The 16,599-nt window shown below is 42.8% G+C and overlaps 1 pseudogene; it reads right to left on the bottom strand.

Annotated features, from left to right (window-relative positions):
• Window positions 1-14,062: 14,062 nt before the first annotated feature.
• Window positions 14,063-16,067, bottom strand: LOC145948550 (uncharacterized; annotated as a pseudogene).
• Window positions 16,068-16,599: the final 532 nt, after the last annotated feature.

Here is a 16,599-nt window from a genome sequence, read left to right as displayed (position 1 = left end):
GGAATAGATCGTTATGTGTTCGTATCAAGTCGGTAACGTGTGTTAACTCTTCTTCATTTAGGTGTTCTAATCGGAGAAGCTCTCGGACGGCAGTGGCTCGATCTTGAGTATGTTCGTCTGTTGCGAGAGGGGATATAGTAAACACCTTGCTCTTTCCGGTTGGAATATCGTTTTCGCGTTCGGCGGAAATTTGGTCGATCTCTTGTAGATCTATCGTCGGGACTACTAATTCGCGGTCAGTGTCGCTAGCGTTAATAATGTGAAAGTATGCTTTCCCATTTCGATTAGTGACTATCGCTTCCCCGAGGAATACGTTCTCGCAGACGCTGAGACGCGGAATGTACCCTACTGCGATGTCGAGATTTTTTATATTGACATAGAATGTCGAGCGCGATCTGGCAGGCACTACCACGGTTTCGCGTTGGAAAAAGGAATTCGAATATTTTGCCAGTGTACTGACCGATCTCTAAAATCGATACTACTAGCATCTCGAAGAAAATCGGATCCTAGGATTCCTTCTTGAGAAATTGGAAAATTGTTTGACACCGTGTGGACGTAGAGGGGATGTCCCATGTAAAGAACTTCGGCGGACCCGAGGGTTTTTATTTTTCCGTCTGTTATACCGCTAAGGTACAACGTGTCGTGTTGTTGAATTTTCGTCTCGGGATGTAAGTTTCGGATTTTAATTAGATTAGGGGCGGCCCCTGTATCTATCATGAATGTTGTTTCGTGTAAAAGCCCGTCAGCGACTAACGCGACGGTGGGCGCGTGCGAATGCCCTTGCAGATTTAGAGTTGCGATTCTGGCTTCTCGGTATTCGTCCCTTCGACTAAATTTACCGGGCGGGTCGTTTGAGGGGGAGCCCCTTGGTGAGGTGTACCCGACCTTCCCGCGGGGCTCAGCGCGTTAACCGACTCGTTCCTTTGTAAGTTGTTATTATACTCGCGTTTCCGGCATTCTTCGATTTCGTAGCCGCTGTTCTTGCAGTAACGGCACCATTTGTTGGGACGGTCGTTATGGCGAATAGGAGCGTTCGTATTAACATTCGTGTTATTATACGTTTGTCGTCTATCGTTGTATGTTGGGCGCTCCTCTCTCTCTCTCGCGTTACGGGGGGTCTGACTGGATTGCTACGTAGCGTATTATTCGGGTAGCGATCGCGAAAATAAGTTTCGTTGCGGGGTGCTGTCTGGGGATATATTCGACGAGTGTGTTCGTTACGCGGCGGTTCTGGTTCGCGGCGATCACGCGTCTTATATCGGTCTCGATCCAGCTCTTCTCTTTTTGCGAGCTCTTTTGCCTTAGCAAATGCCTCGGATGGGACGGAGTAGAGGCGTCTATAGTAGTAATACTATGAGAGTTTCTAACCCAGGTCCTCTGAGGGGGGTGCGGGGCGTTCTCCGAGACGAGGGGTATGACGTCACGCGGGGTGGGGGTATCTCGTAGGCGCGGGGGTTGACGTCACGCGGGTGGAGGGGGATGTTTCGACAAAGGAGGGGGAGTTTTCTGAGTGCAATATTTGTAGATGGTATCTTTATGACTTTTTTATGAGGGGTCTTAGACATTTTCCCCAAAAAGGTATAGAACAAGCGCCAATGATTGACAATTTTGTACCCTCGTTAATATAATTTTATTACGGAAGCGCCGATGTCCGGCTGCTCGTCAACGGAGCGTTCTAGAGTTCATTAAAACTATGTTTTTCATTTTATGGACATTTTATCATTAGGAAAGGAATGAAGATTTTAGGGCCGACGCTGCGACGAACATGTCTAAACGTTAGGTGCAAAAGCGTTGACGTTCGGCAGCTTTGTACCCTCGCGGAAAATCTCCTATAAAAACGAGAGCGAAACATTTTTCTTAATATTTTTTAAGGAAGAATGCAACGTATCGGCGCCAACGTTCGGCAGCTTGTGTCCTTACTCCTCTATCCATAAAACCGATATCTCGGGAAACTATCTTTTGAGATACGCCAAATGTTAGAAAAGGAGATAGAATTAGGTGAAATATATATAAGGAGGATGAGAGCGCGTCAAATCATAGTACGATTTGAAAGCGCATAGATGCAGCGGTGAAAAAAGTTTAGTGGTTACTTTCTTGTATTAGAAGTGTTAGTGGTATAATAGTGAATAAAAGAAATAATGGAAAACATCGAGCAGAACGAACGCGACCTGTTGGAGCGGTCCCATCAAATCACCACCTTGGGCGAATATTTTGAATGGGCGCTGCGCTGCGAGGACTTTATCAAACTGCTCGAAGAACGCAGTCGTGTCAAGCGTCCGCGACTCTCCATTGGATATAGACAATCTTTGGTTGCTAGAATCGCGCGACTCGAGGGTGCAAAGACTCGATTGCAGAGACAGTTTATACCCAGTGGTGGTAATTACAGTGGCGGTAATTACAGTGGCGATAATAACACGGGAAGACTCGTTTGGCGAGAGATCGATACCGCGTTCGAAAATCGGATACTGACAGGTGCGGTGATTAACGCAGACTATATCGAACCGCGACAATTTTTGGAAGACGCTAGTAGTGTAGTACTCGAGCAAGTGCAAGATGTTATAAAAATACACAACTGTGCAAAAGTAAATACCGTGTTCAACGGTGAGTTTGTGACAGGTGATAAGCGCTCCAACAAAAGCATTAACACGCGAAATTATGAACTCTTTCGCACGTCCGATTTACACGAGTGGTATGAGCGGCATGTCATCGAATCCACATTGGCGTCTCTCGAAGAGTTTCAGGAACGTGATAGCGGATGGGCATTGTCACGAATCCTTGATCTTACGGTCAACGTCAACAAGTGCAATCCTATGCGCGCGGGGTGTTATCTAAACTTACCGCGAGAAATTATGACGAAGAGAGCAGTGGTGAACGTGCGATCAACGGAAAATGCATGTTTCGCGTGGTCAGTGGTGGCCGCTCTGTACCCCGCAGAAAGACATGTGGAACGAGAATTTTCATATCCCTATTACACGACAGTGTTAAATCTTCAGGACATTGAGTTTCCGATGACGTTAAATCAAATTAAAAAGTTTGAACTGGCAAATAACATCTCAATCAACGTCTATGGCATTGAGAGGAAGAAGGAATTATCTATTCTTCCGATACAGCTCACCCATCGGAAGAGAGAAAAACATGTAAATATGCTGTATGTGGAGGAGGACGACAGCGTTGGACATTTCGCGTATATAAAAAATCTATCCCGGCTTGTCAGCACGCAACTGAGCAAACACAATGGTCAAAAATATATCTGCGATCGGTATGTATATTTATTGCAAACTATATAATAATTGTAAATAAAATTGTAATTTTTTTTCTTTCACAGATGCTTGCACTTCTTTAATTTGAGCGAAAAATTGGAGGCTCACATTGCGGACTGTCGAGAAATGAACGACTGCGCTATCCGATTACCAAGCGATAAAGACAAGTGGCTCGACTTCAACAACTACAACAGAAAGGAGCGACTTCCCTTCGTAGTGTACGCCGACTTGGAGTGTGTGCTGAAGAAGACGCCGGAACATGCGTCATACTCCCAACATCACGAGGTATTTAGCGTTGGGTATTACGTGCAATGTTCGTACGACAACGTTATCCGCGTATAATTCTCGCCGTAGTATCGATTTCATGGTTCGCCGAAGAACTTAAAAATTTAGCGCATCGCGTAAAGGGTATTTTGTCTGATAATGTCCACATGACAAAATTAACGCAAGATGAATGGGAAAATTTTCATAGCGCCACGCATTGTCATATATGCGAGAAACCGTTTGCGCCGGATGATACACGCGTACGCGATCATTGTCATCTGACCGGGCGATACAGGGGTCCCGCGCACTCAAACTGTAATCTAAACTACAAAGACTCTTATGTCATTCCTGTAGTTTTCCATAATCTATCCGGCTATGACGCACATTTTATCATAAAAGAAATAGCTACCGCGTATGAAGGACGCGTAGATGTGCTTCCAATAACAAAAGAAAAATACATTTCATTTACGAAGACCGTCAATAGTACCGACGACGATAAAGATCGGAAAGCTTGCATGAAATTACGATTCATCGATTCATACAAATTTCTCAATGCTAGTCTTGACAAATTGGCATCTTTTTTGAATAAGGATAAGTTAAAAATTTTGCGTTCCAATTTTTCCGCATTATTCGCTAACAATTTTGAATTATTAACGCGAAAAGGTGTCTTTCCGTACGAGTACATTGACTGCGTGGACAGGCTGCAGGACACGCGTTTACCACCACGCGAATCGTTTTACAATTCTTTAACCAGTGACACTGTATCCGAGAGCGACTACGCACACGCCGTCAACGTGTAGCAGCAGTTCTCCATTCAAACCTTGGGTGAATACAGCGATCTGTACTTAAAAACTGACGTCTTGTGGTTGGCAGATATATTTGAAAACTTTCGCGACATTTGCATCGCGAGTTACGGACTCGACCCTACGTATTATTATACTCTTCCCTGGTATACATGGGATGCCATGTTAAAACATACAAATATAACATTCGAATTGCTTCGACGATGTATCTAATTTTGACATCTCGTCAATAGCGCTCGATTCCTACAGGCTATATCCTCGAAGTAGATTTAGAATATCCGCAACATCTTCACGACATGCACACTGACCTACCGTTTTGCCCGACACGTGACAAACCGCCCGGCAAGCGGGAAGATAAGCTTCTCGCAATGCTATATGATAAGAAGCGTTACGTCATACACTACCGCAACCTGCAGCAGTGCACGCGTCACGGCCTTCGCGTTACAAAAATACATCGCGTATTACAATTCACTCAATCCGCATGGCTCCGCGATTACATTGAACTAAATACAAAATTTAGAACACAAGCGAAAAATGATTTTGAGAAAAATTTGTACAAATTGATGAACAACGCGGTATTTGGCAACACGATGGAAAATGTGCGTAATCATGTAGATGTAAAATTATTGACAAAGTGGGACGGACGATACGGTGCAGAGGCGATGATAGCGAAACCAAATTTCCATAGCAGGAGCGTCTTTTCAGAAAATTTAATTGCCGTAGAATTACGTAAACTAGAAGTAAAATTTAACAAACCAATCTATGTTGATATGTGTATACTCGACATATCGAAAGTGTGTCTGTACGAATTTCATCACGAGTACATGTCACCGCTCTATCGTGACAGATGTCGGGTAATGTACACCGATACAGATAGTTTAATATATCATATTAAATGCGAAGACGTGTATGAAAATATGAAACGCGATATCGCTAGATTCGATACGAGCGATTATCCAATTGACAACGCGTATGGTATACCGCTTGTGATAAAAAGGTGCCAGGTCTAATGAAAGATAAAAATAACGGTACGATAATGACTGAATTTGTAGGACTTAGAGCAAAAATGTACGCTTTGCGAGTAGATGATAAGAAAGATACAAAAAAGGTTAAAGGTGTCAAAAGTAACGTTGTCGCGAGAACGATAACATTCGACGATTATACGCGGTGCCTGAATGAAGAGATTGAAATGACACGTAGTCAGTCATGTATTAGATCGAAATTGCATGAAGTATACACCATTCGCGAGACGAAAATTGCTCTAAGTCCGTACGACGATAAGCGGTATATCATACCTGATTCGACCGACACATTACCATGGGGACATTACCAGATACCCTTATAAAATGTAATATAATATATGTGTGATATAATGTTATGTAACATATGTATATGTATTTCATATAGTAACGGAAAGGATGTATTAATAAAGATCTTATATATTTTTATATGTTGTACATATTATATATTTTTTAATTTTTGAGTAATTAATAAATACAATTTGTATGAATTAAATTGCATTGTCCTTATGTATCCAAGAGTTGTGCGAATTGTCAAATCCCAGCCATTTTACGTAAACCTCGTCACCCCTCCTGCGCAGTACTTTCTCCACGAGATATACGTCCGGATAATTCGCGCTATGCAACTCGTGCTCGTAAAACGCTCCAGCGACAGATGTTTTGCGATAGTCCTCGAGTAGATAGGTTACGGGATTAGTACGCTGCACTTTAACAATTTTAAATACTTCGGTTGTCCAATTTGGTGTGTAACCCTTCTCAAAAAGTTTCTTGTACTTGCTAACGCGTACCGGGTCACCTACTTTGAACTTTGCCGGAGCGGCAATCTTTATGTTACTATATACTGTTTTTAAAAGTTTATCAGCGATCGCGGGGGTGACGTCGGCGTGTCGCATGCCGATCGTTCGATGCTTGCGCGCGTTGTAATCCGATACGAGTTCCGCCAACGCGTCGATCCACTTGTAAGTTCCGTTCAGCGTAAACATCTTCCACATGTCGTTCTTCAGCGTGCGATTGAATCGCTCCACAACCGATGCCTTCAATACCGAATATGTAGAATAGTGATTGATATTATGTTTCCGTATAAGCCGTTGCACGTCGGCGTTATAAAATTCTTTCCCCATATCGGTTTGCATGTTTCTCTGGCATCTCTTGCTATCTCGAATTATCTCGGCGATAGCGTCAGCCGTCTCGCTTCCACCTTTACTCTTGAGTGGTATGGCCCACATGTACTTGCTCAACACATCGATGACGGTGAGTATGTAGTGATAACCTTTGTTGAAACGAGAATACGGACGCATCTCGACGATGTCGGCTTGCCACAAATCATCGTATCCCCGCACTATGACGTGTCTTCGGGGAAAATGTTTTTTCGCCGGCGCGTGCAGTTCGTTTACCAACTGCCGTCTCTCCAAACTATGTTGTTTCATCGCTTCGTCGGCTTTTCTCGATCGCCGTTTGTCGCTGCTTGTTTTATCGCTCATTTCCGTTCTTGACCCGTTCTTGAGCCGTTCGTAGCCGTTTCTGACCCGTTCTTGAGCCGTTCTTGACCCGTTCTTGAGCCGTTCTTGAGCCGTTCTTGCGTTGTTTACTTCCGTTCTTGACCCATTCGAAAATCGTTCTTGATTCGTTCGCAGCCTTGTTCACAGTCGTTTCTAACCCGTTCGTAGCCTCTCCTGACCCGTTCGCAGCCGTTACTGACCCGTTCGCAGCCCTGCTTGAGTTGATTGTAGCCTTGTATGTAGTCTTTAATGACTTGTTCGTAGCCTCGTTCGCAACCCTGCTTGAGTTGTTCGTACCCTCGTTCGCAGCTGTTGCTAGGCCGTTTACTACCACTACCACTCATTGTAGTTAGATAGCAGTTCGATAATCCTTCGTAGCCGTTCGATAATTGTTCGTAGCCGTTCGATAATTGTTCGTAGCCGTTCGATAACCGTTCGATAGCCGCTCCTAACCCGTTCACTGCTGCTCATTCAGGTTGATAGCCGTTTCTGAGTTAGCGTTAGCCGCGCATTGAGGTTCGTTTATCACAATCTGTATTGCCCGCACATCCTTCTCGAACGAAGTCAGCTTCTCATCTGATTCTTTCTGTTGATTCATCAATCTTTTAACGCAGGATTCCACATACAGTTTGTTGACGGCATCAGTGTCAGCTTCAGGTTGCATCATAGTCTGTAGCGACACGACACAGAGCGTTTCCGCGCACGTAACTTTTCACCAATCTATCCCAATGATCGCTTGTGTCGGTTGCATCATTTCTTGGTTCGAATAATCCAAATTTGTTGATAGGCATTTTTTTCCCCCGATACGAGTGACGCTGATCGACTGATTAGATTTGTCGAGACACCATTCAATTTATAATAATGCCTGCTTCGCGAAATTCCTCGATGATCGACAGGATCTCATTGTCGTGAGCGTTGTGGCCAGCTCGGCGCGAAGCGTCCAGCAATCGTACCCGATCCACTAGCTCGTTGGGGTCATCCCAGTGTATGTAATCGATTTTATTGTCGGTTAGTGCCATCGCGTGAGGCATGAATACTCTCTTTCCAGATTTTTTCTTTTCAATCGATATCAATGGTGCGATTATATGTTTGTACTTGTATCCCCTGTGGCTTCGTAATTGGCCTTGTGTGTCATAATTGCGTTTATGCGCGTTCGTCGCCAATAATATGCTCTTGTATTTATACATCCTCCGTGTAAATGTCATCATCGGGAATTCTCTTGAAGATCAATTCGTATAATCCTGTGTACCGATGTACTTCACTTCGTCTATAATTATAGAGTCATATTTGTCAATGTCGAATCGTTTGTTACCGAGACGCATTTCATCCTTATCGAAATAGACACCGTACACGTGATCGATTTTCCTTTCTTTGTCGCCACCGAGGAGAGTGCTCATGTACTCTTGTCCCAGTGGTCCCAAGTGCTTTCGCAACATTTCTCGACCTTCCAGCGTTTGTAATGTGTTTCGAACAAACGATGTTTCGAGCGTGCTGCCCGAGGTTTCGAAAACATTTTCGTTTGCGAGTGTTTCGGGTATCATAGGTTGTACGATTCTCGTTGTCGCGAACGGTGTAGAGCTTATCATCGGTTCATCCAATAAAGCATTCGATGTACGCGGTGTCGATGAGCGATTCGGGTTTGACCGTTTCCTCTTTTTCGGTGTCGCATCATCCTTCTCCTCTTCCAACTCCTCCTCCTCCTCCTCCTTGTACCGCTTGATGGGTAAGATTTTAATCTTTGCGGTAATTTCCGGCCCGTTTTTCACCGCGATCGAGTTGTCGACAATCTTTTGTAGCGGCTCAATAATAGGTCTAAAATGGTCTTGACCGCGATATCGTCATCGATCTTACCGGTCTTCAAAGCGCGATGTTTCTTGCGGATTGCTTCACTCGTTTTCGCAATCTCCTTCGCTATCTTTTCACGTTCGCGAATATTATCGTTCTCAACCATGTCGGTAGAGTGTCGAACGCTCGTGTTTCACCTCTCTCGACAGAACATCGGCAACGACTAATTGTTTTGCGGTATCGCGAACACGTTAAATCCGTTTCTGTATCGGCCGTTCGTAAGCGAGCTATCCTTATCTATCACTAGAAATCCATACTTTTGCTGCCAACAAGTACGACATAATTCACTGAAATCCTCATATGACATGTCGGTATTCACGTGATCGTTGTACACATGTTTCAAGTTGGTACCGTCCTGTTTAAACAAGATTAGCAGGTTTGCGTTGTCGCGTATAAGATGTTTCGGTATTCTTGCGTCTGACAGAGATAGAAGTCGACGTTCGAGTGGCGTCCCATTGAAAAGTACTCTCTTATTGTATTTTGTTTGTCACACGCCACGTCATCGAAAACGAAAATCGAGTTTGGACATGTTTCGCTCGGTGGAATGACGTCACTGTTATTGGAGAATGTAAAATAGCCGATTTCATCGATCGACGTCAACAAATTCTCCAGATACCGATATTTTAGCTGTTGCAGCGATTTTGAGTACACATACACGTTTTCAAAGCGGACGCCGTGCGGGCTTTCTATCAAACTAATCAACACGTTAGTTTTACCGCAATTCGAGGGGCCGCAAACGATCGCGCGTATAGTAGTCGGCAGTATCGTACCGTGTCTACGCATCTCCGCGTTGTCCCCCATCGATCGTAATCTGGCGTCGTAATTCGTCACGCACATCGCGACAGGTTGTCGCACGAAATTCATGTTCACACTCCTGACTGGATCGAACGTCTGCCTATTTATAGCTGCGCGGAACCGCGAATTGCTCAGTAACGAAAAAATGTTTGTCTTGCTATCAAGTCCTTACGATATTTGTAATTTGAGCGCCGAACAGCTACAATTTGTGTCGAAAACAGTTTTATTGCGAATGTGCGGCAATTACGTTCACTGCGTGTGGGACAAGCTTCCGGAACATATAAAGGCGGATTTGGAGATTCAAACTTATCGCCGCTGTTTCGAATTGTATATTAAGACAATTGTTTTTTGAAATGATTTTAATTTTTCTCGAGAGATTATACTCTCTCCATGATTGATGAATATTTAACTCTAAATAATAATCCGCGTATATCGCAATAAAGTATTTTTTATCTCATGCAACTTATATACATATATGAATGACGACAGGTATAAATAAATTAATTTCAAAAAATTTTGATACAAAATAAAATTAATCTAGATGAAAAGTACACAGTTGAAAAATTTGTGTTAAATTTAACAAATATCACCTGTCCCAATATCAACGGTCCACAGAAATTTTTGTGTTAATTTAACATAATACGGATATGTTAAATGGTGACACGAATATTGTGTTAATAGATTAGATTAGATTAGAAACGTTTATTGCTGCCCCACTTGAGGATTACAAGGCGCTTTTTCACTTAAGGAACGGTCCCAAACCTTTACACAAACTTTACTTCCACTTATAATCTATCCTTAACCTATGACTTAGCCTATACAATATACAAAAAACAAAACGCCACGCCACTCTGCCTTACTCTCGCCCTATCTCTTCGCACCATTTACCTCTCTTTCATCTCTCTCTTTACGCTCTAACTACCCCTCCACACACACTCTCACCCTCCCCCTCCTATCTTACGCAATCTTATTACTAGCTTACTCTAATGTTGGACCTCCGCTTCCGGCTACTTCCGCCTTCCCTCCTCCACTTTCTCTCTCTCACTCTCTCCCTCTCCCCCTCTCCCCTCACCGCCTTCCCCCTCTCGCTTCCTCCAACAGTTTTATCCACACTTCCCCTTCCCCTTCCTCCCCCAGTACCTCCCTCACCATTTCCTGCCAGCTTTCCCCCCTTCCCCATTCCATACATTCCTCCCATACATGTTCCCATGTCTCCACCCCTCCCCCACATATCCTACACCTCCTTTCCTCCTCCTTCTCCCAATATCTGTGTCCCCTCATCCCATTCCCCAATCTGTACTTCGCCATCTTCTGCCACCTTCCTTCCGTCCATCCTTTCCTCAGATACTTCGGTACTCCCTTCCCCTTTACCTGCTTGTACCATTTATTATATACCGAATTCTCAATCTTTTCCCCTCTCTCCTCCCTCTGTCCTTTCTTTTCCCATTCCTCAACCTCCTCCCACCTAAATTCCCCTCTTTCCCTTCTTTCCTCCACCTCCCTTAAATTCAACCCTTTACCCTCAAAGAACTCTTTTCTTTCTTTCTCCCACTCTGACATTTCCCCTCCCTTTTTAGCCCTCTCCTTAATTTCCTCTAAATATACTCTCGCCAACCCCCCTCCCTTACCCTCCTCCAACCTCTTCTCATATCCCCACGCTCTTCTTCCCATCCTTGATCTTAACTTTTTCCTTTGGAGCTCCTCCCTTATCATATACCCCGGCGTTCCCCAATCCGCTCCTAACAACCATCTCATATATCTTTCCTGCACCCTTTCCAATCCCTCTCTCTCCTTTCACCCCCATATCTCAACCCCATATTCTAAAACCGTCCACACTAACGCATCGAAAAGCCATACTCTCCTCCCCCAATTACCCCCAAATCTCCTCTTTCCTATCCCCCATACTTGCCCCAATACTGCTGCCCCCCTCCTCATCCTCTCCCGCACCTGTCCATCCTGCCCCCCATTCCTTTGTACTACATATAGCCTAAATACTTGTACTCCTTTATCTCCTCCAACTTCTTTCTCTTCCAATACCAACTAGCTTTCTTCAGCCTCCCTCCCCCCTTCCTGCACCTCATCACCTTCGACTTGCTCTCATTCAACTTCAATCCCTTCCCCTCCAAATATCTACCTAATCTTTCCATCCTCTCCTAACCTCACTCCTCCCCATCTTCCTTTCCTCATCTCCTCCTCCAAGTCCGCCATCATCATATTAAACAGCAGCGGACTCAGAGGACACCCCTGCCTCACTCCCCTCCCTGTCCAGAACTTTTCTCCCCTCTCTTCCAGTATTCAATCCCTCACACCATTCTCTAATCCATCCTTCCCCCTTCCATATCCTATTACATAATTCCCACACCCACTCTTCTAGCCCCTCTCCGCCATATTTCCACACTTCTCCTGGTATTCCATCCACCCCCACCACCTTCCCATCTTTTATCCTTCCTATCGCCCTCCTAATTTCTCCCCTCTCTATCTGATCTTCCTGATCTTCCACCTTCTCCCTTATCCTCCTGCTTCCTCCCAACACCACTCTTGACTCCACCTCCCCTAATAAATCCCTAAAATAACTGTTCCATTCTTCCATCTCAATCCCTTCTCCCCCCCTCCTTTCCCCCTTCTCCTCTCTTTCCTAATTACCTCCCATACCTGCCCCTCCGTCCTCGCTTCCACTGCCCTCCTAGTCCATTCTTCATTCTCCTCCTCTTTCTTCTTCCTACATAATCCCTTGTATTCCTTCTTTCTTCTCTTATTCTTTTCCTCTCTAATTCCTTTCCCTCCCCCCCTTTTCTCTTCCATCTTTTCAACTCCTTTGCCACCTCCCCCTTATCTTTTCTGCACTCCTCATCAAACCACCCTCCCCTTTTTCTTCTCTCCTCCCTACTTTCCCCCCCATTTCCCTTACTTAGCACTTCCTGTATTTTTCTTTCCATCCTCCCCCACTCCACCTCTACCCCTCTCTCTTCTTGTTCATCTCCCTGCCTCTCCCCTATCACTCCTAACCTCTCCCTGAATTCCTTCTTCCCCTCTCCCGACCAGTTCCACCTCTTTCCTTACCACTACCGGCATGTGGTCCGAGTCAATCCTATCTCCTATCTCTACCCTCATAATTTCCTCCCTCACCTCCTCCTTCACAATCACATAATCAATGACTGATCTCCCATTCGGCCCCATGTACGTCCAGCTCCCCTCCTCATCTCCTGCTACATCTCCCTCCATTCACAATTGCCCACCCTATCTCCTCTAATCTTCTCACTAACAATTTCCCTTTCCAATTTCGCAGCGTCAACTCACGTCAGATCCCGGCTGAGCCCCCAAAATTGTAAGCGCAGATGAACGGCAGTAAAGAAATTGTTCTAAATCCCTCAGTGAAAAATAAGATAGAATATATTTGGCTCAAGATACAATATAATTTGGCAATGTCAACGGTATTAAATTCGAGCGAGGACTGTTCCTTCCGACAGTTAATCGGCTGTATTTATTTCTTTCGCTTAGACTTCTAGATAATTCTTGACTTTTCGGTTATTGCTTTGTCTTACGACCTCGTCAAGGTAATCGGAGATATTGTTTTTACTTGGCTGTCTCACGAAACAATCCGAGTCGACTTACACTGTTTTTGTTTGCGTCCATATTATAATGCCGAGTTTGTCTCGAGTAAATATAACGGTCGAGACAAATACTTTTATTATCGATTCGCAATATCTAAGATAAATTATTCACGCGATACAATATTATAATTTAAAATAATTCCGATCCTACATTACTTTGTCGTATCTTTCAATTTTATAGATCTGATGCACAGCATGACAAATCATTATGTAACACGTAACGTATAATTTCACGATACATGCTACAATCGCATGATAACGTATTATCTTCTTCACTTCTTGGAAAATGTACATTCCTATATGATTATGTTTTCTTAAAATACAATTTATAAATATGTAAACAAACATGTGCAACAGATGAATGAAAATGTCTATATATTATTATTTATCAATTTATACACTTAATTATTAATGAAGAATTTTGATTAAAGTAGCCAATCTTTTCTAATCTTTCAATCCCGAAAATAAAAAAACAAGATAAAAATCATATTTTTGACAAAAGTTGTAAAATAAACATTAAACTGAGTAAATGGCAATATGAGCCTAGGCGCTGTTAATAGGGCGCAATTTTTTAAAAAATTAAATGTATTATATAAGCATTCAAACGCACATCGTTTATTTAGATCCAAATTATCTTAATAAAATATTCGCGGACGTTTCGGATCCTTCTTAGGGCCATCTTCAGCGCAAAAAAAAACCTTAATACCGAGATTAACATAGAATTTGTAGATGAAGGATATTACAAGACACAACATAAGCAATTGATTATCGCAAAATAATTGTGTAAAATAAATGTAAAAAAAGATACAACACAAATATACAAATAAGCAAATGGCATTAAGACATGTGGTTTTGAAATAGAGAAGCTCTAAATAAGAAGTACTCGTGATATAGTAATTTACATGTTACTATGATCTAATCAGCGTGCAGAGTTAGAGAGTGTGCAAGACTACGTTAGTGCGTCTTTTATTGAAATTCGGTCCCGGAAAAGTGTGACAAACGCAGGCACAGAGATCCGCGTCGGTAATTGCTACCTCGGTGTCCTGGTGAGAGCAGGGTGTCTTTGCTCTTTGTCATCTGCGGCACGATGAGCAATGAGTTCGGTGGAGTCGGCGACACGGTAGAAGTTTGCGGTGAGGTAGCCAGTGTTAGATTGGGTAGCGATTGACCCAGACTCGAATACGGTACTTGGACACTCAGCGTGTTCGGCGTCGGTGATTTACTCAATAACGAACGCCTGATTCGGACAATGAGTTTTAATAGAGATGTTATTACAGTCCATTTACTTTGCGATTCATCAATGTGAAATCGCGAAAGTTTGTACGTTTCAACATCGCGCTCATCTTATGTGCATGGATCTGTGATTATGCCCGGAACTCGATTCGCCACCTTCCTCCGACGACAACGAACTCGACGCTCGCGGTTGTTCGTTCGTCTCCACGCTGACGTTTCTGCTCGGATTATAACTGGGTAGAAAGCTGCTACTTCCCTGAGACGCGCCTTCCATCTCCATACTACCGCTAGAAATGATGGAACGCATTTTATAGGCATTTTAAATACAACAAGACTTCGAGATTTCTTTTTTTTTACTTTTCGAAACATACCTATGACTATGAGTGAGACTGCTAACATGTGAGGCTCTGCTACTGCCACGCGGAGTTCTTGGAAAGGTCCCCTCGCACTCTTCCGTTTCGAAATCGCCGTCGCCCAAAGTACTCGGTTGCCTGCTAACTGGTGCCAGATTCATTACTGGCTCGGCACCGAGCGACGGTGCTTTCATCAATATGAATTGTTGCTGAGCGTGTCTCAAGGATTCCATCCACGACTGAAAAAGCATGTGGTACTGTTAGTTTAAAACAACTTCCGCTCGTAAACTAGAAACCGCATTAGCTAAAATCATGAAGGTTTGCGGTTTCACCGACATCGACCAATTTTAACTTTAAATTTAATTAATTCAATCTTCTCTAGATTATTAAAAAATTGCATTATGTATATACATGTTGTTAGTTACAAAGAAAGATAAAAATTTAATTTCAACTATAATTATATCTAGTTAAGCGACATTAGTGAAGACCGTGGTTAATGAAGGTACACTACAAACGAATCTAAATCGAACGGAACAGTGAATCAACATTCCGCGAACTTTGTCGTAATTCGTGATGTTTGTCGAGTCACCTTGGCTAGTTTCGGGTCACCGGCGCTCAGGATTAAAGCGGCCGAAACTGTCCCGTACTCATTAAGATAAACCAATCCTATACTGGACGGTTCTTTGACCTCGTGTATTCGTATGCGGTCGACAACATACGGTTGCCTAATGATCTTAAACATTTTTTTCGTTGTAGATTTGCAAATCAATAGCATGTCGGTCAATAATAGTACGTGCACTTCCATCTGTAAAGGATAATTAATAGACCGTAATTTCTTATTTCAACACAGTGAGAATTAAATAATTGCTATCTTTAAGATATAGAAAAAAATTAGCTATAGAAACTACTTCATAAAATAAGTCAAATTACAACAGAATTATTTTCAATTATTTCGCTTATTATTGACAATCATGGATATTCTCTTTTAATCTCATATACTTATATTTCTGAATATAGTTTCATTTTATTCATATAAAAGTAATTTTGATCTGACTAACAATAAATAACATTGTCGCATACTTTGCTGGTGGCGTCTCTGAGTTTCAAATCCCCCTCTCGAAGGAGGGTTCTCAGGCTGCCCTTCGGACACCCGGGCATCGGCGTCGTGGTAATGTCGAGATTGCTGTACAGTTTGATCAGTTTCTCCACCTCCTCATCGAGACCTTTAGATTCCACGACGTCGTAACTCTCTAGACGGGAGGCTGCGCTGTCCAGCTTAGGAGCCTCCTCGTTTTTCCTCAGGGCCGCGTTCACAGACGCCACGAAACCGTCGACGGACCAGTGATGCAAGATTTCACGCGCGACAGCCACTTCGCGACAGCCATCTTGCAGTGGAGGGGGTAGGTCGGCAGCGCAGAGCGCACCGAAAAGATGAGAACCCTTGTCCTTCGAACATTTGTAGAAGAGGACAGGTATATATCTTTTGTCCTTTATTTTCTTTTGATAGAATAGAGCTACGAATTTCGAGCGAATCCGGAATACTGGCGATAGCGAGTAGGCGATGCAACCCAATATGCAAAAAGAAAATATAAAATATAAAAAATATATTTAATATTATAAAATAATATTAATAAAATTAATATATTTTAAACATAAATTAAGAAACTTATATTTAAAATTTTAATTAAAAATAATTATTAATTAATAATAATTATAAGTATATTTTATATATAAAAATCCACTTGGCCAATATATACACCTTTCTATTAAAAAAGATTTTTTATCTTTAAAGAAATAATTGTAATAAAATAATATTTTAATTTATAAATATTGTTTAAGATTTTATTCTTTTTATTCCCTATTTATTTTGTACTAATGTACGACGTACATATTGTTGCTCAACGGAAACTGTGAGAA

Source organism: Prenolepis imparis, unplaced genomic scaffold (assembly GCF_030444845.1).
Source record: "Prenolepis imparis isolate NDT839.2.m4 unplaced genomic scaffold, iyPreImpa1.0 SCAF_453, whole genome shotgun sequence".
NCBI classification, from domain to species: Eukaryota; Metazoa; Arthropoda; class Insecta; order Hymenoptera; family Formicidae; genus Prenolepis; species Prenolepis imparis.
Note: the sequence above shows the minus strand (reverse complement) of the source record. Positions and strands in the feature narration are given on the sequence as shown.